Source organism: Macrotis lagotis, chromosome 1 (genome assembly GCF_037893015.1).
Source record: "Macrotis lagotis isolate mMagLag1 chromosome 1, bilby.v1.9.chrom.fasta, whole genome shotgun sequence".
Classification (NCBI taxonomy): domain Eukaryota; kingdom Metazoa; phylum Chordata; class Mammalia; order Peramelemorphia; family Peramelidae; genus Macrotis; species Macrotis lagotis.
In genome coordinates, this window is record NC_133658.1 from 785,375,720 (window position 1) to 785,400,677 (window position 24,958).

Genomic DNA, 24,958 nt, shown 5'->3' on the forward strand with positions numbered 1-24,958 from the left:
ATGCACTAAGGAAGGAATTCGACTTCTCTTTTATTTATTTTAAACTGACCGATAGCTCCCTCAGAGATAGTCACTAATCACCGCTACTATTTATCTCTTCTTCTAACTTTAAAGGGGAGGTCACTTACCCAATGGCGCTTATAGATCCACATCATCATTTCTTGGAGTACAAGAAGCTCCTCCCTCCAGAGATGGTTTAGAATTTCATAGGGGCTTTATTGTTGCTTATCCTTGTTTATGCTATTTTGTTTTGTGACATTGTGCATTTTCCTCCTTCCTTACCACCATGTTTTGTAATCTCTAGTTCAAAGTTTGGTTCAGTTGCTACCTCCTACAAAGGGTATTTCCCTCTGACCCGAATCCTTGGTATTGTTCTTAACCAAAATTACTCTTCATTTAATTTGTGTATATTTTGTACTCACCTGTACACAGCACTCACACACACACACACACACACACACACACACACACACACACCAGGAAGAATGTAAGTTCCTTGATGTTAAAGACTTTTGTCTTTATATCCCTGTACCTAGAACACTTCCTGGTACATCATGGAAGCTTAATAAATACTTTTTGGACTGAATTTTTCTTATCAATACTTGAATGACATTGGACAGTGTGTTGCATTGCTCAGTTCATTGATATTCTCTTTACCAATTTTATTAAATTATACAAAATCTGTTGAGTGCTTCCATATAGGGAAATTTATTGTCTAATGCTCTCCCTGGGAAGAATACTGATGGGAAAGTATATAATTCTACATTACTCAGGGGCTGATGCATTACACTTAAGGTCTTACTTTTGGAAGGGTACGCCATTAATGGAACACTTATCTCGTTTTATGAGGTCATCAATTTCAAATTCTCAGGGGAAATAAAGAAATTGAAAAGAAAAACCAAAGCTCTCTTCTGAATTGTGATTATAGTCATAGATTCTTTGCTTGAAAACAGTACCATCTTGATTATTTATTATTAAAAATTTAACTAAAATTAGTACATCTCAAGTATCGAAAAGAATAATTCATCTTTTGCTAATTCCTTGCTAAAGCATGGAATAACATGTTATCAGCTCCTTGGTTAAGAAACTGTTCCATATTTCAGAATTCCCTTTAGCCTCTTAGGTGCTCTTCATTTGGTATACAAAAACTAGAATAGAAAATAATATTCGATATCTGATATAAACTAGTGGAGTTAGAAACAATACCAACTTTTAACTTTTAAATAAGAATGTTATCTGATTGGTATATTTCCCAGTCATCTTCAAGCCATGCTGCCTTCACTCCAGCTTTCTTTTCCACCAGCCCATCAGCGCCACATGTCCCACCTCTATAATCCTAATCTCTAGTTTATGACCTTTTACCATTATCTTACCCAGTTCCAGTCAAATCTTGAGCTTCTTAAGTCTTGACACCTCACTCCTATAAACTATTTTGCCCTCCATTCTAATTCTTATTCACCTTACATATATTGTTTTCTCCCATTAGAATGCCAGTACCTTAAAGACAGGTGCTGTCTCTTTTATTTGTATTGTATCCCCAGAGCTGTTAAATAGAAAGTGTTTTTCTCATGTATTCATCTTCTCAGTATAGTATTATGGAAATGACATAATTTAATTCAAAAAGTCTTAAATGTTTATTTACATTATTTAGGGGCATTCTAACAGGGACTGTTTATAAACATAAATAGTACAAAAATAGTTCACCAATGAAAAGGGCTAAAAGATTTATTCTTTATTCTAATGAGTGAAACTCTAAGTGTCTCTGGGCCAATCAGCCACCCCTTTTATACATAAGGTGGGGTTTCATATTTGCTCTATCACAGACACAGTCTACTAACCAAGATCAGTTAGTACTAGAAGGTTGGCTCTACTAATAACTAACTCTCCACCTTTAGCAACACTTAGAGTATAAGGAATTCTATCCCCTTGAGAACAAAATGGAACCATCCTTTCCTCGGTCAGTGAGCAAAGTCTCAAATTTTGAACAAGGTAGCAAAATCACATCAAGAGAAAATGGAGCGGGGAGGCTAGATAGCATAGTGGATAAAGCACTGGCCTTGGAGTCAGGAGTACCTAGGTTCAAATCCGGTCTCAGACACTTAATAATTACCTAGCTGTGTGGCCTTGGGCAAGCCACTTAACCCCATTTGCCTTGCAAAAAAAAAAAAAAACCCAGAAGCCCTGTAAGAGGGTACACATTGGTAGCGGAAATGAGAGCCTTGGCTCCTGGGATGGAAAGGTTAGGATAGAGCAGAAGTTAGAAGTCATTAACTAGTGAAGAGGATTTTCTTATGGTAGATCTTAAAATGCCAGCTGCCAATGACTGCCCCCTTGACTGGAAGACCACTTCAGGGGGATCCATCAACATGCCTACTCCTGGTCCCAGTGCTTATGTGCTTAACACAGTCTACAGAAGGGAAGTAAGGACAAGCTGCATTCATTGCTTCTGGTGTAGCCAGTTTATCAGTGATACTCTGAGATCAGGGGCACTCCTGTCCACTTGCCAAAGTTGATTTGATGTTTAAGACATTAATAACAAAATTTTTAAAAATTCATCTTAGGAAGCTTTATTTCAATTAAAGTATTAAACGTCTTTCTATAGCTATCTGTTGTTATAGATCAATCATATTAAAATTTTGTTTAAACTAGAAGATTACTTTCTATTTAAAAAAAAGATAAGATGCATGCCATGGTGAGAAAAGGGCATTAGCAAGCATCTGGTAAAACTTTACTTTTAATTTATTTTTTAAAATACAATTTATTCATTTATCTTTAAATTTATTTATTTTTAATTTTATTTGTTTTTTTAAATTTATTTTATTTATATTTATATTTATTTTTGATTGATTAATTAAATAATGAGTTTTATTTATTTAAATTAATTAGCTTTAATTTTTATTTATTTAATTTTTAATTATGGGATAAAAAGGATTTCTATAACATAGTATAATTTTTAAAAAATTATTACACATGACAGCTAGGTGGCACAGTAAATAGAGTACCAGCCTTGGAGTCAGGAGGACCTGAGTTCAAATGTGACCTCAGACACTTAATTCTTACTTACTTAGCTGTGTAATCTTAGGCAAATCACTCAACCGTATTGCTTTGCCAAAAAAAAAAAAAATGATTGCCCATAAAACTGCAATTTGTTACCTACAGGTAGCAATTTGCTACCACCCTATAGGTGGTCACCATTAGACAAAGATATATGTGTGCATATGTAAAATCATTTATACATACTAGTTGTCTCTGTGTCTTGTACTTAATAGCAATTTATTGAATTGAATTGACCCATGGTTTGAAAAGCATTACAATCACTGAGCATTCAGGTCTTACACCTGGGGGTCCCTGAACTAGAGCAGCCCTAACCAGGTCTAATACAAACAAATTTATAAGTAGAAGTGCTTTGCCTCGGGGTTCCAAAATTCAAAGGGTACAAAAACTGTACCCCTTTAGAAATATGGATACAAAAATTGCTAACAACTAGTTGGGATAGATAGAGGAACTGTACCTGTAATTTCACTCATATAGGGAACTTCCCAGTTCCTGCTTTTGTACATTTTTTTTCTGCAAACAAGTTACCTAAACCAGTGGGACATTAGTTTGGCTAAGACCAGACAATATAATGAAAATAGTAATACCTTGTCTTTTCTCTATTTTTTAAATTTGGATTTAATTCTTCTTACACAATATGATTAATGTGAACTTGTGTTTAGTGCAGTTATTAGAATGCTTCTATCAGAGGAGTAGAGGACGAAGGGAGGGAGAAAAATGTAAAATTCTAATGATTGCTGAAAACTACCACTGCATGTAGTTGGAAAAATAAATAAATAAAATATTTTTAAAATAATAATACTCAGCATTTATGTAACATTTTATACTAAATATCTCATTTCATCCTCACAGTAACTCTGTAAGCGAAATATTACTTTAACCCAATTTTACAGACTGACTTGTCTAATGTCAAATGATAAGTAGCTGAAGCTGCATTTGAACTCAAATCTTTGTCATGTCAGAACCAATACTCTATTCCACTATATTACCTATGGATGGATTGAAAGCCAGGTCCTCCTACTCCAAGAACATCTTTCTAGTCACTTTGCCCCATTGACTCTATAGTTCCTGATTAACAAGAACAATTTCTTAAAATACCACTATTCTTCCACTCCTCCACTCCGTAACAATTTCCTCCCAAATCTGGTCTCATCCTACTTCCTGATCCCAACAGGTTTATGGGCTCCCAAGAAGACCTTTCAAGTTGTCCCAGAGTTTCTACATCACCCATCATTATCTTCAAACCTGACTCTCCCCCAAAACTTAATTATTTAAACAGTTGAAATGAGAATGTAGTTATTTCAACTAGTTCTGGGTGCCAAATTGTTCATTATGACTTTGACTGTAAAGGACATGTAGAGGAAAAATAGGGACATGAGTTTCCATGTAAGCACCATACTTTTTTCCCCCTTTTACCTTACTATTTCTTAACCCTCATGAGAAATCTTGTGCAGTCACACAAAAGGAGTTCAAGGAATGTTTGATGAATCAGGGTTCAGTGTAGTGTAGTACCTTTCAGTAAAGTGCCAACGTCAATGCTGCTGAAGGGGGAAAGCTCTGGGCTTGGACTCTAAGTAGATTTCTATGGGAATCACTTACTAGTTATTTGAATTAGATAAGTTACCTCACCTTTGTGTCCAAGCTTTGTTATCTGAAAAATGACATATTTTTATTAAATGATTTCCTAAATCAATTCCATCTGCCAAGAGACAATGGCGTGGTGGAAGAACCCTGAATTTGAATAAGATTTGGGTGGAAATCTTGACTCTTCCTTTACTAGCGAGGTGAGCTTCAACGGGACATTATACTTTTCCAAAGTCTATTTCTTCATCTGTAAAATGGGAGGCAATAATTGATATGGAGGCAACTATGTGACCCAATGAGATAGAGCACCAGGTCTGTAATCTCGAAGACGTGAATTCAAACCTGGTCTCAGATACTTATTAGCTGTGTGATCCTGGACAAGTCATTTAGCTATGTTTCAATTTCCTTATATGTAAAATGAGTTAGAAAACAAAATGGCAAACCACTACAACAACCAAAAAACAACAAGAAAACCCTAATTGGGATCATGAATATTAAGATACAACCAAACAACAATTGATCTATTTGTAATCATGAATATCCCTCTCAGACAAAAAAAAAATGCAGACTGGAGGATGTGGTTTTTAAGGTCAGAATGGAATTTTTTTTTGGGGGGGGTTGCATATCTTGCATCCCTCTCATAAGAGAGAGAGAGATGCATATGTGCAGGAATATTAGGAAAAACTGACTCCTTACAAGAGTTTTGTCTATTTTAGCTGAGTGAAAGTAAGGCAACACAAGTAGTCTAAGTTCAGATGTTGCTTGAAGTTTACAGAGTTGAGGGTAAGTGCAATGACAGAAAATCAGTACTCAGTGAGCAAAAATAGAAGCAGCTAAATTTAAAACTGGCTTGATTGAGTCTATCTCAACTCCCCACTATCCAAAGGACAGGGGCAAGAAGCTGTCCTCAGAATACTCATGAGAAAGATAATATTCTTCCTTTCCTTCATTTCAGCCTCTGGGAAAGTACATTATTAAAAGTTCAGAGCTAATTCTATCTTTGTTTTTTTGTTTTTGTTTTTATTTTTTTTTTAATCATGTTAATGCTGACTATATAAAATGATCAATTTTTTGTGAGGGCTTATCATTTCTGAAAGTACAATAGTATTTCATCACAATCATGTACATATGTATCCAGTCATTTTCCAATTGATGGACATCCCTTCAATTTCCAAAAAGTTGCAACCACTCAAAAAGTTGCAAACCAGGCTTTTGGGGGCAGTGGCAATTTCCAAACCATTAGCCCATAGATAGTAAGAAGGTCAAACAAGGGGAGAATAGGGGAATTACAGGGTCCCTTTGCTGTACATTTTTTTCACAGTAATGATTACTAATTATGTATTTCCTTCCATCCTATTAACCTATTATTTATCTTATTCTCTCTCTTTTTTTACACTGTCCATTCTCAAAAATGTTTTGCTTCTGACATTTACCACCCCCCGTAGTCTGCCCTTCTGTCTATCAGCCCATTCCTTTTCTACTTTCCTATATGGTAAGATAGATTTCTTATACCCAACTGAATGTGTATGTTATTCCCTCTATGAGCCCATTCCAATGAGAGTATGGTTCGCACACTCCCCGCTATGTCACCTTCCCCCAACTTCCCCTCCACTTTAAAATTTCTTTCAAGCTCTTTTATGTTAGATAATTTATTCTCCTTTTTCTTTCTCCCAGTGCATTCTTCTTTCTCATCCCTTGATTTTGTTTTTTGTTTAAGATAACAATTTCATCATATTCAATTCATACCTATTGGGGCCTCCCATGTAGGAATTTAAACTATCTAACCTTATTGAATCCATTTTAATTTCTCTTTTCTATTTACCTTTTCATGCTTCTTTTGAATCTTGTATTGGAAGGTCAAATTATCTATACAACTCTGGTCTTTTCATTAGGAATGCTTGAAAGTTTTCTATTTCACTATATATCCATTTTTCTCCAAAAGTTATATCAGTTTTTTTGGATATGTGATTCTTAGTGTAATCCTAGCTCTTTTGCCCTCCGGGATGTCATATTTCAAACCCTCTGATTCTTTTAAATAGAAACCACTAAATCTTGTGCTATTCAGACTTTGACTATTTGAATTGGGTTTTTTTGTCTACTTAAAATATTTTCTCCCTGCTGGAATTCTGGAGCATGGAAATTAGGTTATAATATTCCTTTCAAATCTCTTTCAGGAGGTAGTTGGTAGATTCTATTTTTATTTTACTCTCTGATTCAAGATTGTGAATATAGTTCTTCTTGATAATTACTTTAGAGATATTATCCAGGCTTTATTTTTGATCATGCTTTTCAGGTAGTCCAATAATTCTTAACTTGCCTCTCCAGAACTTATTTTCCAGTTCAGTTGTTTTTCTAATGTGATATTTCATATTTCTTTTATTTTTTTCCATCCTTTTGATTTTATATTACTGTTTCTTGATGTATCATGAAGTCATTACCTTTCACTTGCCCATTTATAATTTTTAAGGACTTCTTTTCATCAGTTAGCTTTTGGACTTCTTTTTTCCCTTCCATTAATTCTTTTTCTTTTTTTCAGTGGATTTTTTTACTTCTTTTTCCATTTGGTCAATCTTGCTTTTTCAAGGCATTGTTCGTTTCATTGGATTTTTGTGCCTCTTTTAATCATTTGGTCTAGTCTGTTTTTTATGGTGTCTTCTTCAGTATTTTTTGTTCCTCTTTTACCAAAGTATTGGCTCTTTTTAAAAGATTTTCTAGCATTATTATCATTTCTCTTCCAAAATTTTTGTCTATCTCTTTTCTTTGATTTCTAAAATCCTTTTTGAGGTCTTTCATGACCTGGGACCAATTCATGCTTTTCTTTGAAGCTTTGGATATAAGCATTTTGACTTTGCTGTCTTCTGAGTTTCTGTTTTGAGATTCCCTGTCACCATGGTAACTTCCTAAAGTCATGATCTTTTTCTGCTTTTTGCTCAGCTTTTAACTACAAGACTTCACAAGGATAAAATTCATAATAAGATATTATCAATATCACATTAAAATATTAAGGATTGGGAGGTAGAGCCAAGGTGGCAGCAGGCAAACAGCCTTTCCTAGGAGCTCTTTCCAAATTATTCCAAAAACCTTAAAATTATAACTCTAACTAAATTTGAGAGACAGAACCCACAGAAAGACCTAGTGAGGCAATTCTCCAGGCCAAGGTAACCCAGAAGATTGTGGGAAGGCTCTGTTCCTCAGAGCTAGAGGGGGCAGCAGCACAGTCAGTATCACCATGTTGGAGCAAAGGAGCTCCAGCCCTCTGGGAACAGCCCATGATGTGCCTGGGTTCCTGAGAGCAACAGAAGCAGTTTCCAGGCCTGCCAACCCAAGGGTCACCAAGCACAACATGGAAAATCAGCAGAGAAACCTCTACCAGAGTGAGGACAAAGCCTAGGCCAGCATGTCCCTCCTCAGCACAGCCACAGCCTTCAGCAGAGCCCAGGTCCTAGGAAACAGAAGCAGTCCCACAGAGTCACCCAGCAGGGAGCCTCCCAGCAGCTGCTTCCAGAGTGCTCAGGCCACAGGAGGTAAGGGAGTAGGGGAAGACTGTCAAAGTCTCTCCTCTGTCTCTGAGTCAGGAGTCTTGTGCTTAGTTCATATTCAGATCAAGGTTGAAATCTGGGTCCTCATACTACCTTAGAGGAGCAGGGAGGTTCCTCACAGCTCTAGGGCAGAGGGGAGTGCTTGTGGTTATGCACAGACCAAAGCACAAACCAGTAGAGCAGTCAGAGCCTCTCATAAGGCCTTGAGGGAACTGAAGTTTTTAAGGGGTATTCCAATAATACTCAAAAGCTCTGGAAGCACCCCCCCCCAAAACCAGGACACAGGCTGGGGAAATGAGTAAACAGAAAAAAGGAACTTGATCATAGACAATTACTTTGGTACTATGGAGGATCAAAACACAAACTCAAGGATAACAAAATTCAGGCTTCTGCATGTAAAGCCTCCAAGAAAAATAGGAATTAGGCTTAGGCTATGGCAGAGCTCAAAAAATATTTTGAAAATCAAGTAAGGAAGGTAGAAGAAAAATTGGAAGAGAAATGAGAGAAATGCAGGAAAAAACAAAACCAAGTCAGCAGCTTAGTCAAGGAGATCCAAAAAATGCTGACGAAAACATGTTAAAAACCAGTTTAGGTCAAATGGAAAAAAAGCAGTCCAAAAAATTATTGAGAAGAATACCTTAAATAGCAGAATTGACCAGATAGAAAAAGAGATGAGAAAGTTCTCTAAAGAAAACAGCTCCTTCAAATGCAGAATAGAGCTAAAGGAAGTCAATGACTTTGCGAGGAATCAAGAAACAATAAAACAATACCAAAGGAATGAAAAACTAGAAGAAAATGTTTTTCCGCATTGGAAAAAACAACTGACTTGGAGAACAGATCCAGAAGAAACATTTTAAAAAGTATTGGTCTACCTGCAAGTCATGATCAGGAAAAGAACCTTGATTTCATTTTTAAAGAATTTCTACAGGAAAATCTCCCTGCTATCCCAGAAGAAGAGGGCAAAATATAAATTGAGAGAATTCACCAATATCCTCTGGAAAGAGATTCAAAATAAATAAATAACCCCCCAGTAATATTATAGCCAAATTCCAGAACTCCCAAGTCAAAGAAAAAATATCACAAGCAGTCAGAAGGAAGCAATTCAAATATTATGGCGCTGCAATCAGAATTGCACAGGACTTAGCAGCATCCACATTAAGGGCTCATAGGGTTTGGAATATAATATTCCAGAAGGCAAAAGAGCTTGAAATGGAACCAAGAATCAGCTACTCAGCAAAACTGAACATCCTCTTCTAGGGGAAAGGATGGACTTTCAGTGAAACAGGGAAATTTTAGATGTTCCTACTGAAATGCCCAGAGCTGAACAGAAAGTTTGATCTTCAGGTACAATACTCAGGTGAAGCATAGATAGGGTGGATGAGAAGGGCAAATTATGAGGGAGTTAATGATGATGAACTGCATGTATTCCTGCATGGGAAGATGATACTGATGATACTCATGAGAACTTTCTCATTTAATAGAGAATTTAGAAGGAGTATATATATATAGTCAGGCACAGGAGAGAGCTGAATTTGAAAGTATAATATATTGTAAAGATAGAGTTAATGGGCAAAAAGTGAATGTACTGGGAGTAAGGGGAAGGGGATGCAGAATGGGCAAAGATATTTCATGTAAAAGAGTCAAGAAAAAGCTTTTGCAATGGAGTGGAAGGGGGTAAGGTGAGAGAAAATGAAGAAGTCTTAATTCTCATTGGAAATGGTTCAGAAAGGAAGCAACATATATACTTAATAGGGCATAGATATCTAGAAGAAAAAGGAGAGAAAGGGGATGGGAGAAAGGAGATGGGGAAGGGGAGGGGGAAATGTAGGTGATAGAGGAGAGGGTAGATCATAGGAGAAGGTAGTCAGATACAACATTTTTTTCTTTTACTTTTTGCAAGGTGGTGGGATTGGGTGGCCTGTCCAGGACCACAGGGCGCGTGATTGCTGGGTCTCTAGGGTGGGATGTGGTCTCAGAGCCTCCTAACCACAGGGCCAGTGCTTTGTCCACTATGCCACTGCCCCAAAGGACACTTTTGAAAAGGGACAGAGTAAAGGAGGGAGAAAATAAAATAAATGAGAATGGTGAGGAATGGTTGGAGGGAATTACAATCAGCAACTGAAACTGTGGAAAAAAATATGGAAGTAAATTCTCTGATGGACTAATGATAAAGAATGTGATCCATCCCAGAGACAGAGCTGATGGTATCTGAATACAGACTGAAGCACTTTTTTTCTCTTTATTTCACTTTATTTCTCATGAAGTTTTTTTTATTTTTGTGGGAAGATGGAGAATTATTTTTACTCTTACAACAAGACTATTTTAGTAATGTGTAAATAAATAAAAATGTAAATTTAAAAAGAAGTAAGGCTTAAGATATTAAGGCTGATTGGTATAATAATGATAGCTAATATTTATATAAAGCTCACTATGTGTTATATTGTGTGAAGTAATATACAAATATTTTCATTTGAGATGAGGTAATGAGATATTTGGCTGTCTTGGAAGAGAAACTGGAATAGTTTTTGAGTTCTGCCACATTATCTATATAAATGCTGTACTTCCATGAGAAAGTTTCCTTCCTAACCTGTCCAGAACAATTTTTCAGTTCCAAGGGTGACAGACTAAATTGAATTAGCTTTGGTTCTTCTGTCACTAATTAGATGGTACAGCAGGCCTGCCTCAGGGCACAGAGGCATTGACAACGTCCCTGTGATCATCCTAATGAAGTGGCTGCACCATGCATCAAGGCTTAGCTCTTTATAAATTGCCCTGCAATGTAGTCCTTGGGGAATATTGGTGCAATACAGTAATCAATTCACAGGACATAGCAGATAAAAAGAAAAATAACTAGACTACTATTTTTATGGTAATATTTTGTAGGGTTGGAAATGACTTTGAGAAGTCATTGAGACTAAGCTCCTGTCTCCAAGCTGAACAGGTCTTGCAAGGAAGTATTAATTCTAATATTATAAATTTGGAGATTTGTGCAGCATATTATGCACTTTAACAGCATTTGCTATTGTCTCGGTGAGCTGTCATAATCATTTATCCTATTCATAATTAAATATTGTCTGTGCAAAAAGTTCCATGCACAACATGGTTTTGACCTAGAGAATTTGTGAGTAAATGAAGAGGCAGATGCAGAGTATATGAAATAAGACAGTACACTGTTAATGTTATCATGAAAACTCATGATTTTAGATTGCTTTACACTTTGCAAAACTACTCCATTTGTATTTCTTCATAAGATAAAAAGTGCAATGGCTTGTTAAACATAATGGAATGAGTAAATACCATTCAATTGAGGATATTAAAGAGAGGGAGAAGAAGCAATCATAAATGGATAGATTCAGTGTTGGAAGAGACATCAGCAGTCCTTGAGTGCAGGTTCTAATACAAACAGGATTGAAGAGGAAGAGAAATTCAGTCTAGGTGATAGATTTCATCTTTGTCATGAAGAGGATAGTTGTCTGATCTGACAAAAATGTAGAATGCATGAAGAAGAGTTGAAAAAAGTGGCACTATAGACAGAGATTGGAACCATGTTGTGAGGGGCATTAAATGCCAACCTCAAAATTTTGACTTAAACCTATTTACAATAAAAAAAAAACCATGAAATATTTTTGAAAGAAGGAAGGAGGCAAGGAAAGAGAAGGAAGAAGGAAGGAAAGAAATTGAATTTATAGACTATTCCCCTTCAAAAATGTATCTTTAAAAAATGTATCTGAAAAATAAAGTTTGAAATGATAGAGAGATTTACAAAAATTACTTTCTTTGATGCTTCCATACATAGCTCACACTTGAATCTCTATATACAATCTTCCCTTCTCTTTGAATATCACCTCATATGAAGAAGCTCCAAACATCATTCATTCATTTTAATGAGCTCAGGTTAGTGGACTGATGCTCTGGAGAATAACACTTTCAGGTATAGTAAAGACTATACCATTCCAGCTGGGGTCTTAAAGAATTGTCAGATACTAGATGGAGGCCCAATATAAAGGTAAGATTGCCATTTTCAAAGATGGATAGCTTTTATCTTCTGTATTCTGATAAAATCTTTTTTTCTTCTCCACTGTATATCAATTACAGAGGTCATTAAAGCTCCTTGTAAGAGAAAAAAGGGAGCTACCCCCTTCATAAGTGATCCAGGGCCAGAGCTTTCATCATACTTCAGAGAACAACTGTCAAAAAAAAACCTTCACCTTCAACTGGAGGCACAGGACCAAGATTGTCAGTGACAACAGTAGCTTAACCTCAATATGTCAAAAATGTCCTTTCTTTTACTCAGTTCAATAAATCCAAGTAACATGTTCTTCTGGTCTTTCTTTTAGACAGGATTTAGAAGAGCTTAAGGAAACAGCTTCAAGTGAGAGCACACAGGGTTTAGATTTGGGAGAGGACCTAGAAAAACTAAAAAAGAAGAATGAGTGCTGAAAGGGAAGAGGGGACAATTAACTTGATGCCCCTATTTACTAAGGTCCCCCACCCAGAAGTGATTTTGTATTTACTTTGGGTTTTTTTACACTCATCTAGGGAACAATTTACCATAATCTCACACAACAGACTATAAACTATTTGAAGGCATCTTTGCATTCCCAACACCTTATTTACTTATTTAGTTTATTAATAGGTCAAAGTAATGACAGACACATTTCCCCATCAGTTCTGACATTGTCAACAATCCTTATGATTCTCGAGGATGGAAGACTTTGATCTGGAAGAGGTTTAAAAAGTCAACTGTTCCCTTACTATTTAGATGAAAATACTGATCAGAATTCAAACCTGGGTCCTCTGACTCCAACTGGCCTTTTCATTACAATACATTGCTTTTCCTTCCTCCTTAACAATATCAAATAGTTAATTTAGTACTTTAAAATCCCATGGCTTACGTAAGGCATTTTATTAGCTGTGTACAGAAACTGAGGCTCAGTGGCTTTCTGATGACCACCTAATTAATCAGTGAGAGAGTCACAGTTTTTCTGACTCTAAGTCAAGAGCTCGTACCTTATGCTACTATGTTCTTAGGGTTACCGCAATTTAACTCTTATAATTTAACTTGAAATATCTAGGACTTACTAGAAGGTTGATTGTCACTGAAACTCCTTTGCCTCTGGAATATGATTATGAGCAGGGGGAGGAGTCTTTGGTTTACAAGTACACTCTGAATGATGACAAAAATTGTGCTCCAGTAAATGTAAAAAAAATAAAACAGGAGTAGCTATCTTGATATCAGATGAACAAAAGTAAAAATAGATCCAATTAAAAGAAATAAGGAAGAAAACAACATCTTTCTAAAAGGTACCATAGACAATGAAGTAATATCAATACTAAACAAAAATGCACCAAGTGATATGGCATCCAAATTCTAAGAGGAGAAATTAAGAGAGTTATAGGGAAAAATAGAGAGCAAAACTATATTGGGAGACACCTAACTGACCCTTCTCAGAACTTGATGAGCCCTATCAACATGAACAAGAAGGAAAATGAGGAGGTGAATGAAATAGTAGAAAAGTTAGATATGATAGAACTTTGGAGAAAACTGAATGGGCACAGAAAGAAAAATACTTTTTTCTCAGCAGCATATGGTACCTATGGAAAAATTGACCATGTATCAATGCATAAAAATCTCAAAATTAAATGCAGATATATTAAATATATTCTTTTCAGAATATAAATGCAAAAATTACATTAAATGGAGGGTATTAGAAAAATAAGATTAAAATTAATTGGAATCTAAATAATCTAATCCTAAAAATAGATTAAAGAACAAGTCATAGAAATAATTTCATTTATGAGAATGATGAGACAACATCCCAAAATTTATGGAATGCTACAAAAGCAGTATTTAGGGTAAATTTCACTTTTCTAAATTCTTATATCAATAAAATAAAGAATAGATGAATAAATTGGTCACAACTAAAAAAATTAGAATTAAATTATCTTAAATCCTTAATTTGTATTAAATAGAAAATCCTGAAAATTAAAGGTGAAATTAATAAAATTGAAAGTATAAAAAAGCCTACTTATCTAATAAATAAAACAAGGAACTAATTTCCTGAAAAAAACTAATAGGGCATTTTTAATTTGATTTAAAAAAAAAAAAAGAAGAAAACACACCATCCCAGGAGTCAGGAGGATCTGAATTCAAATCCTTCCTCAGACACTGAATAATAACCTGACTGTGAGTTCTTGGGCAAGTCACTTAATCCCATTGCCTTAAATAAATAATTTTTTAAAAAGAAGAAAACTAAATATTCAGTATGAAAAATGAAAGGGTGAAATCACCAATAATGAAGAAACTATTAAAGCAATCATTAGGAAATATTTTGTTCAATTATATCCCAATAAATGACAATCTGAGCAAAATCAATGAATATTAAAATAATAAAAATTACCTAGAGTAATAGATCAAAAATAGAATGCCTAAATAAATCTATCCTAAAAAAGAAACTGAACAAGTAATTAATGAATTAAGAAAAAACCCTGGAGTTAGATGGGTTCACAAATGAATTCTAAACATTTAAAGAATTACTATAGGCAGACAGAAAGAAACATTTCAAATACCAAGAAGTCATAGGATTACACAGACATAGGAAGCTTTAACATTAAAGGATTGTAGTGCCTTGAATATGATATCCAGAATATGATTCTTGGTTGTAGCCAAGAATCAACTACCCTGCACAATTGAGTAGCTCTTTCAGGGAAAAACGATAGGCATTCAATGAAAAAGGGGACTTCTAAACTTTTCTGATGAAAAGACTAGAGTTGAACAGAAAATTCAGTCTTTAGATACAGGACTCAAGAAAAGCAGAAAAAGGTAAACAGAGAAAATGAAAAGAAAAATGTTATCCAATAGGATTAAATCACTTACATCCCTATAAGGGAAAATGATACTTATGACTCTTGAGAATTGTGTCTTTATTAGAAGGTATGTACTTTGACAGAAGATGTGGGCATAAATTGTTTTTGATGTGATGATAAAAAAAAAACTAAGGCATGAAGAAAAAGGTTGTACTGAGAAAAGAGGAATAGGACAGACAGAATAGGGCAAATTATATCACGTGAAGATGTGTAAAGAACCTATTACAATAAAGGGGAAGAAGGGAGGGGTGACAATTACTCTCATTGAGTTTGATTCAAAGACAGATGCACTTAACTGGATTTAGAAATTTATCAAACTCTACAGGGAATTAAAGAAGACAAAAGTGAAAGAAAAGGAAGCATGAGCTGATTGGGGTCAAAAGCAAAACACTGATGAAGATGGATAGGGTGAAAAAATGGAGCAAAATGTACAAACTGGGAGAAGATAATATGGAGGATATTATAGAGTTAATAATCATAACTGTGAATATGAATTCGAATAAACTCTCCAAAAAAATAGAAGATAGAGTGGATTTAAAAACCATAATCCTAAAATATGTTGTTTATAAGAAACATATCTGAACAGAAAGATACACACAAAGTAAAGATAAAAGGCTGGAGCAGAATATATTAAAACATTATGCACAGCATCAGCAACATTTTGTGTTGTTCAACTATGAATGACTCAGCTGTACTCAACAACACAGTAATCTAGATCTAATCTAGATAAAGAATTGATGGACTCTGGATGCAGACCGAAAAATACTTTTTTTTTCACTTACTTTATGTTTTTCCCCCTTTTGATCTGTTTCTTCTTTCATCACTAATATGGAAATATGCTTCACATGATATTACATGTATAGCCTATATAAAATTTTCTGCCATTTTAAAAAAGAGAGGATGATGGGGAGATAGAGAAAAAAATTTGGAAGTCAAAATTTTGTAAAAATTAATGCTCAAAATTGTCTTAGCATGTATTTGAGGGAAAAAAAAATATCTTTCACAATGATTGTCCTAGGAGACAGCCTGATCATGTTTTCTCATAGGTAACATGGGGATAATAATACTTGCACAAAGGACCTTCTTGAGCTGTTGAGAGGAAAGTGTGTCATAAACTATAGAATGCCACATAAATAAAAACCAGCTCTTTAAAAGAGAATCCCTCTGTCTTCATATCCTCTAGGGTTTTATTAGAGAAACTATCCAGAGTCCTCATTTGCCAGAATTCATAGTTTGAAATTCATTTTATAGTTTTCCTCCTTTTCAAAGAAAGAACTGTGTCCTGAAGAAGACAGATTTTTCTCCACCCACCCCCATCTCTATTCTCTACCTTCATCCTAAATGTTGAAAAGGAAAATAATTCCCTCCAAGACATTCAGCCACTGGGGCTCTCTGGGGACACCTTATTGCAAATACAGTGGTGCTCTCTGTGCTTTGTAGCATGTTAAGTAGTACCCCAGTGTCTCCAATTGTTTATTTTTTAATAAAATGCTGAAAGTTGAGCATCTTCCCACATAACTGAATTCCTAGGTATCTGTCAAGAGTGACAGCTGTTCAGGAAAGCATAGAAAACAATCCGCCAGATAGCAAGCCTGTCTTGATTCTTCTTACAAATTGCTATACCCTTGAAACTAATTTTAGTTGGCAATGGAAAATCAATATATAAAACAAGAGACATTTTAATCTCTTTGGTATCTCTTAACTCACATTTTCACACACATATCCAACCTTTTACAAAGATCCTCACCAAGCTTCCATGAATTCTGGATAGAAACTTAGTAAGTAAACAAAGACAACCAGGTGGCAAGGTAGGTGACATATAAGAATATATCTAGTAGTTATGTTTCTCCCAAGGCCATATGCCAGGAGCACCTGGATTTTGGAGAAGTATGGATATTATGAAAAATAATGTCTGACAAATGTATTCTTTTTTTTCAACATAATTTTAGTTTATTTTTTAATTACATGCAAAAATAGTTTTCAATATTCATCTTTCTGTAAACTTTTGAGTTCCATATTTTTCTACCTCCTTCCCTCTCCCTCCCCATTTTAGCAAGTAATCTGATATAGACTATACATGTATGATCATGTTTAACATATTTCCATTTTAACTATATTGTGAAAAAAGAATCAGAATGAAATGGGAAAAATCATGAGAAAGTAAAACAAACCAAAAACAAGTTTTAAGAAGTGAAACTAGTATGCTTTGATCTGCATTCAGAATCCATAGTTTTTCTCTGGATGTGGATGACATTTTCCTTCACAAGGTTTTTAGAATTGACAGGTATATTCTTTAATAAAATAAATTTGAGAAAGTCACAAATGGAAGCAAGGCTGGGGAAAAGTAGGGTCAACCCATTCCTCTTAGCTGACTTGCTTCTCCCAAGTCCCAATTAAAATGCACACACACACACACACACACACACACACACACACCCTGCCAAAGGGTTGATCTTTTGTTAGTCTCCTCTGTCCTAAGGTAGAAAGCATAAATATGGGGATTTTGTGGCAGTCAACCCCTTGCCAGGTGCTGTTCAAGAAGCAGAGAGTGTTAGAGTTGACAGGAACCTTAGAAATATTCCAGTGATCTCTTCCAAGTCTCCCTGTTTCACAGATGAAGAAACTGATACCCAAAGGCATTCCCCACAGTTAGGGACAGAGAGTTTGAAACCAAACCTCCAGACTTGCACCCAAATTCTCTTTCCACTGAATCAGATTACTTTTATTGCAGCATAATTAGGGTTTGAAATTCCTCAGACTTTACAGGCGGAATTCTAGCTCAAAAATTACCCTCTCCATCATCCTAATACCAGTATTTCTTGCTATGCTATCCATTGGTCTGGTTTGGGGGGAAAATACTCTGAAACCCATCCTCTACCTTGTATTTTTTGCTATTGCTGTTATTGGTTTCAGAACTCTCTGTGAACGAGAGAATATATTTTTCCCTTCTTTTTTGCCTCTACATGTTGAAGTGGAATTGAATGTTTTCCATATTTCAAGAAATAAATGGACAAATAGATGATAAAGAGGACAAAGAGAAGAAAATAGAAGAAGGAAAGGGAGAGAGTGGAAAGGAAAACTGGTAAGAAAAGAGGAGGGGACGAGGGAAGAAGGATGACAGGAGCATAGACTCTGAGTCTGAGGACTGGTTCAAATCTTGCCTCAAATGCTTACTACACTGTGACTTTGGACAAAGTGACTTGACCTTCCTGAGCCTAGTTTTCATCATCTGTGTAGTGGAAGGACTAAACTAGATGGTGTCTAAGGTCACTTGCAACTATGACATTTTATAGTGGCAAAGGTTGTCTCAAACAGGACTGTCACTTTCTAGTTGTGGGTCCGAGCAATTCAGAATATCACTCTGTGCTTCCATTTCTTCATCTGAAAAATGGGAAAAATACCATCTCTCAGGATTACTGTGATAAAAATGCTATAAGAAATAAACTGCTTTATAAATGTAAAGTATTATTATTGTCTGGACATAATTAAGTAATAGAAATGAGGAATGGAACTAAGATTTTCAGGTGAGGAAGTCACAACTATCACTACACACCAACATCCTCTCTGAAACTTAAAGTGTTAGAAAGAGAATTACATAATTGAGAGGATGATTTGTCAGAGGTCTCAACCAATTCATGTCAATAGTCAAACTTGAACTGACTCTATATCCAACACACAAAGAAAATCAGATTATGACAATTTCATACATGGATTAATCTATTTGAATTCTTCTCTAACATCTATGAATTTAGGTCCTTATACAAAAAATTCCTTAGCAGCTGAAACACTATGGAGGAGTTACCGAGGCCAAATAGCACTGTGATATTTTTTCTTGCTGTATTTTATGTTCAGTCTTCTATTCTATTCTTTTACTTCACTGTGCTTTAACTTCCTGCAGGTCCTGCTTTTGTGGGGAACAGAAGAAGAAGGTAGTCAGATTGAGTTGATCTGGCAAATCCAAAATCCAGAGAAAAGAACATTGTTCCCAAGGCATGGTGTCATTTATGACTCAGGAGTCACAAGAGAATTAAAGATCCCCATTCTTTTTTCTTAAAACCAACAGGACTGGGTTACCAGTGGGGGAAGGTGAACAGGAGGATGAAGCCCTGGCAGTGATACAAATGCTAAGGAAATTTCCTGCTCTTGCTACAACAAAGAATGTTCTTAAGCATCTCTGTCATAAAATCATGGCATAGAGCACCTTGGAAAAGGGTAATTTCCCAAAGATAGATCTGCCCCTCATTGGTCGAAGTATGATGAGATCATAGGATCTATATCTGGAAGGACATTAGAGGTCACCTGGTCTAACCTACAAATTTTATAATATACAAAGGAAGGGAAAAAAGTTCCAAAAAACTGACTTATCTAAGGACTCACATATACTTAGTACATGTACACTTGAGCTGGGAAAAATGGTTGCCTGTCTCTATAATAAGCATGTCAATTCTCAATTTTTCCTTATTGAAGTTATTAGAAGGGGAAATAGTTTGTTGGACTATGGAGCAGAATAATTTTTGAAAAAAGTATATTCAATTAATATTAACCAGAGGAGAGATTTAAATTATAGCTATTTTACACCTCAACAATATGTTAACTGATTTTAATTCAAATTACTATTATTCAAAATATTGTTATTTACCCTTCTAATGATGTCCCTGTAAAGCCTAAATTTTCTTCTAACATTTTATATAAGGGAACTAAATACTGAAAGATATAGTATAGAAATAATTCTGGTTCTGATGGCTAATGAAGAAGAAAGAAGATGCATATGTGAGGGCTCCCTGCACTATTGAACTTTGGTACACTGCCCCATTTGACATTTATTCACTGAATCCTCAAAACTGAGGGATATACAGTATAATGCTCAGCTTAACCCCCACAAAGCAGGGAGGAAGGACAGCCTAGTGAAAAGAACACTGGAATCAGATGACCTTGGAGCAAGTACCAGTCTATGTTACTTATAAACTGTTTGAACATGGCACTTCATTTCTCTCAACTGGGCCTCAACAGCATTAGATGATCCCTTCTAGTTTTTGGTCTTAGAATTATCACATCTTTTCAAGGTCCAGGTGAATTGAATTTCATGCCCTGGTTTTATCCTCCAATCACTGTTTTCATCTAAAATTACATTTTAAAGAATATGAAGGATGCTAGTGAAAATGTAATATATTTCCTCTTAAAAGTGTTTTGGACTTTTTTGCCAATATGGAAGATGATGTATTTCAACTAGATGAACTCTCAGATTCTTTCCAGTTCTAGCAAACTTAAATTCTATGAAGTTCATATTGAGTAAGCCCAATCACCTGCCCACTGGTGGGGAGAATTAAGCTAATCAATCTATATGGAATGCCTTCTCAACATCTCTAAATATTGATTTAAAATAAAGTAGGTTTGAGAAGCAGTTGTGGCACAACTAAAAGACAGAATATAATTGAATCAGCATTAGAAGATGAGTTTCATTGTTGACTCTATCATTTACTAACCATGTGATCCTAAACAAGTCACATAATTTCTCTGAGCCTTATTTTTTCTTTTTTAATAGCTAATATAATTAAACTTTCATTATTTACACCTCACAATGTTGTGAGTATAAAATGAGATAATGTAGGCAAATTGTTATACCAACATAAGATACCACCATCATCTCTAAAGTAGTAGGCTAACAGTAAAACCAATCCCACAATATTTTTAAATCTCACTGAAAAATTATTATTATATTTCAATTTAATCTGACGAAACATTTTTATATTCAATTTGCATTCCTTCTGGGTGTACACAAATATTGCTCAGTGTAGCCTATTGCCAGTCAAAAAAACCTTATTCTAAACTCAGCATTAAGTCTGCAGCACCACCAAACTGCTAACCTTTGACTACCTCATCTGCAGAGCTACATAACTGTTCCATTGCAGAAAGCTCTTGAACTGTTTTCTCTCAACTAGAAAAATCTGGGTTGCACAAGGCAGTGATTAATCAATAAGCCAACCAGCCCCAAAGTCTATTACATAACTCGGTAAATACAACAGCACTGGAAATGGCAGAATATAGAAGCTGTGTTCACCTTGACTAATGGAGGACACAGCTAAGAATCAATAGCTGAAGAAGTCAGAAAGGACTAAAGCATCTTTTTAGTTCTCATTAAAAGAAAGTCATATTTTCGCAATCAACTACTATATCTGCTTTTTTACGAAGGCAGACAGGAATTTCCTGGGGCTTTTAGTAGACTCAGTATGCAAACTCAGTATGCATCTACTCTGTGACGTCTTGGCAAAATAGCTATTATAATAACATGCTGTACTAAGAAAAGCATTGAGTACATAGTGAAGGAAGTTGTAGTGCCTCTATATTCTGCATCTAGCGTCTTCCTTCCTTCCTTCTTCCTTCCTTTCTTTTTCTTTTTTTTTCCTCTTTCCTTCCTCTGTCTCTGTCTCTCTCCGTATATATGTCTGTTTCTGTCTCTCTGTCACTCTCTGTCTCTTTCCATCTCTCTCTGTCTCTGTCTCTCTGTCTGTCTTTCTCTCTCTCTTTTCCCAAGAAAGGATCTAACTATCTTGCCTAGGCTGGAAGGGCAACAATTACTCACAGATCTGATCCCAATTCTGATATACTCCAAAGCTTTGACCTGCTCTGCTTTTTCCATTGTAAACCAATTTGCCCTTCCTTAGTAAGCTTGGTGACCCTCTGCTCCTGGAGTTTCACCATACTGGTGTCATGCAGTATGCACATCTGATTGATTCCAGACCTAGATAGTCCAGAGTTCATTCCATTCACCAGTTTCTGCCTCCCCCAGGAGCGAGAACTACAGACTTGTGCCACAATGCACAGTGACTTCTGGAAATATAGTATGACATTTTCTGAAGGATAACAAAAAACCAGAGCATGTCAAAAGAATGACAAAAAGAAGACCCAAGGAAACCTACTATTTGAGGGTGAAAGAATTGGAAATATTAAGTCTGGAGAAAGAAAGCTATGGAATATATCTTCAAGAATAAGATTTATGTCTTCAGATATCGGAAGGACTGACAGATAGAAAATGATTAAATTTGTTTTGCTTGGCTCCAGAGGGTAGAGGTAGGAGCAGTGGTTAAATGTCATAACTCTCAACTTGTTATACAGAAAACCTTCCTAATAAATATCACTATCAATTTATGTAATTTGAAGATCTGGGAAATAATAAGTTCCCTATCACTAATGTTCTTCCTTCAAAGAGTGGGCAACCCTTGGGTATGTTTTTTAAAGTACTACTGCTTGGATATTTATGGAACTAGATACTGTCTTGCATTCCTTCCAATTCTAAGATTCTATAATTCCTTCTCAGTTTAAGGAGTGTCGGGGCAGCTAGATGGCGCAGTGGATAGAGCACAGGACCTGGAGTCAGGAGTGCCTGAGTTCAAATCTGACCTCAGACAATAATTACCTAGCTGTGTGGCCTTGGGCGAGCCACTTAACCCCAGTGCCTTGCAAAAAAAACAATAATAATAAGGAGTGCCCCCAGGCTAACCAAGTTCACTCCACTTTTCTCTAGGCCCTACTCTGAATTCTATAAGTTTTTCTCTCCACCATGAGACTGAAAGAATGTCTCAAGTCAAATCCCTCCCATGCATATTTTTTGTCTTCTTTGTATGTTATCTTCCCATGTAAGAATGTAAGTTCCTTGAAAGCAAACCCTGTCTTCTTGCATCTATTTAAATCCCCAGTGCTAACCATAGTGCTTGGCACAGAATTAATGTTTATTAGATGCTTATTGACTTGGTGAGATATCATATAAGTGTTCTTTTCTAACTCCTTCAACTTTTTTCTTTGCATAGTCTAAAGGCTCATAACCATCTTAGACAATCTTCAGCCTATCAATATGCTACCTAAAATGTGCTTTCCAGAACATTCCCAAGGTGGTGTGACCATGGTTTGGGATTAATACCACTCCTTGTGAAGACTATACAAGGTTTCATACTTCACTCTACTTATTAGTGGCTTATTATCCCATTAATTCTCATGCTGGATTATACAATACAATCAAGGGGTATTATGATATTTCTTCATAAATTGCTAAAATTATGTTTTTAAATATTTCATCATTTTATGATATGAGAAAGATCCCAAAGTCACCTCTCACCCTCAGTTACAACTATTGATTTTTTCATGGAAACTGGAACACCAGCACAATATGATATTTCTGTGGATAGCAGTCAATCTCTCATTTATTAATCAATAAGATCTGAACCCCCACATTAATTTGTTAAATACTATTTATTGAACAATCCTCTTTTCCCACCAGCTTTTATTCCTCTCTCAATATCAAATCTTCAACTCTTCTAGATTCAGACATCAATTTTATTGGCTATACAATTTACTAGCAATGCAATAAACAGGGGAAAGCTATATTTAAATATTTCACTTATTTATGTTATGAGAAAGATCACAAAGTTACATCAAACCATCAACTACAGCTATTGATTTCTTCATAGACATTGGAACCCATTTTCTGGGATTCTGAGGATAGAAGTCAAGTTAATTTTTGAAATTCTTTAATTTATTGATACCTCTTTTAAAGTATTTCTTTTCCACAAGATAAGAGTTAAACAATTCTCTTCAGACTCTTTCTCCTTGATCATTGATTCATTCAATTTTCCATGAAAGAAGTTCCCTTGATCTCTTCTTCCTGTATATCACAGTCTCTCCTTAGTCTTGACAGTTAGTAATTTAGATACCAGTTCAACTTTCAGTCTCCTTATCATTCTAATCTCTCTTAAAACTATAATAAAATACCCATAGTTTTGTGGAAAAGATTCTAGAAGCTGGTATTAAATAACATTTTTGTCTCACTGTCCTGGAAGACATAAGATCTTGAATTGAAGTTTTGAAAAGTACTTTAGAGATCATCTAGTTCAACTTTTACAAGTGAAGAAATTACAAGTTTGCTTTTTTGAAACCAAAATCATCACCACCTTTTCTTTGTGAGGAAGATAAAATTCAGAATCACTATTTCTATTTGCAACTGAAAGGAGAAAACATCTGGTGCAGTGATTTCTCAGTCACATAATAAGCAGAGCTCCTAAGCTCCTGATCTAGTGTCCTATTCCTTAGCTCATGTTCTCTATTATCATATACTCTTTTTTTCTTTTTTTAATGCACCAAATAGATAGAGAAATATGGTCTCTCAAAATTAAATATCACTAGATTTAGGAGCATACTATTTTTCTTTTCAGCCCCCATAGGTTCAATTATCATCTCCATGCAGATCTATATGTCCATTTCAGTCCCAAATCACAAATCAACTTTTGGATATTTATACTTAGGTTCCCCATAGACATTTCAAATTTAACAATCCAAAAGAGAAATTATTTTCACCTTCCCTAAACTTACCCTTCTTCCTAACTTCTATGTCATTTCAATGGTAAAATCATGTTTCTCAATTTTGGTGTCAACACTGAACTTGTACTGTCACTTATTCCACATATTCAATCATTTTCCAAATATTATTCATGCCTATCTCCACAACACCTTTCTAATACTTTCCTTCTCCATTTGCACAGCTGCCTCCTCAGTCCAGATCGGTCACCAAATTGGTCTCTCTGCTTTCCATTCCAATTCTTCCTCTACACAATTGTCAGTGGTTGTTTGGGTTTTTTAAAAAGCTGAGATCTTACAAAGTTATATCAGTTCTCCCATATACACACACTCTATAAACCACAATGGCTTCATATTGTTTTTAGAATCAAATACAGATTCCTCTGTTTGGAATTTTAAAACTCTTCATAGCTTAGCCTTGTCCTATTTTTTGAGTCTTCTTACTTATTACTTCATTCCATGAATGTTTTTGATCCAGCTACTCTAGCCTGCTTCCAATTTTTCTCATACATGATGTTTCCTTTCCAATCTTTACACCCAAGAGGATCTTCCTCTTCACCTCAACCTCT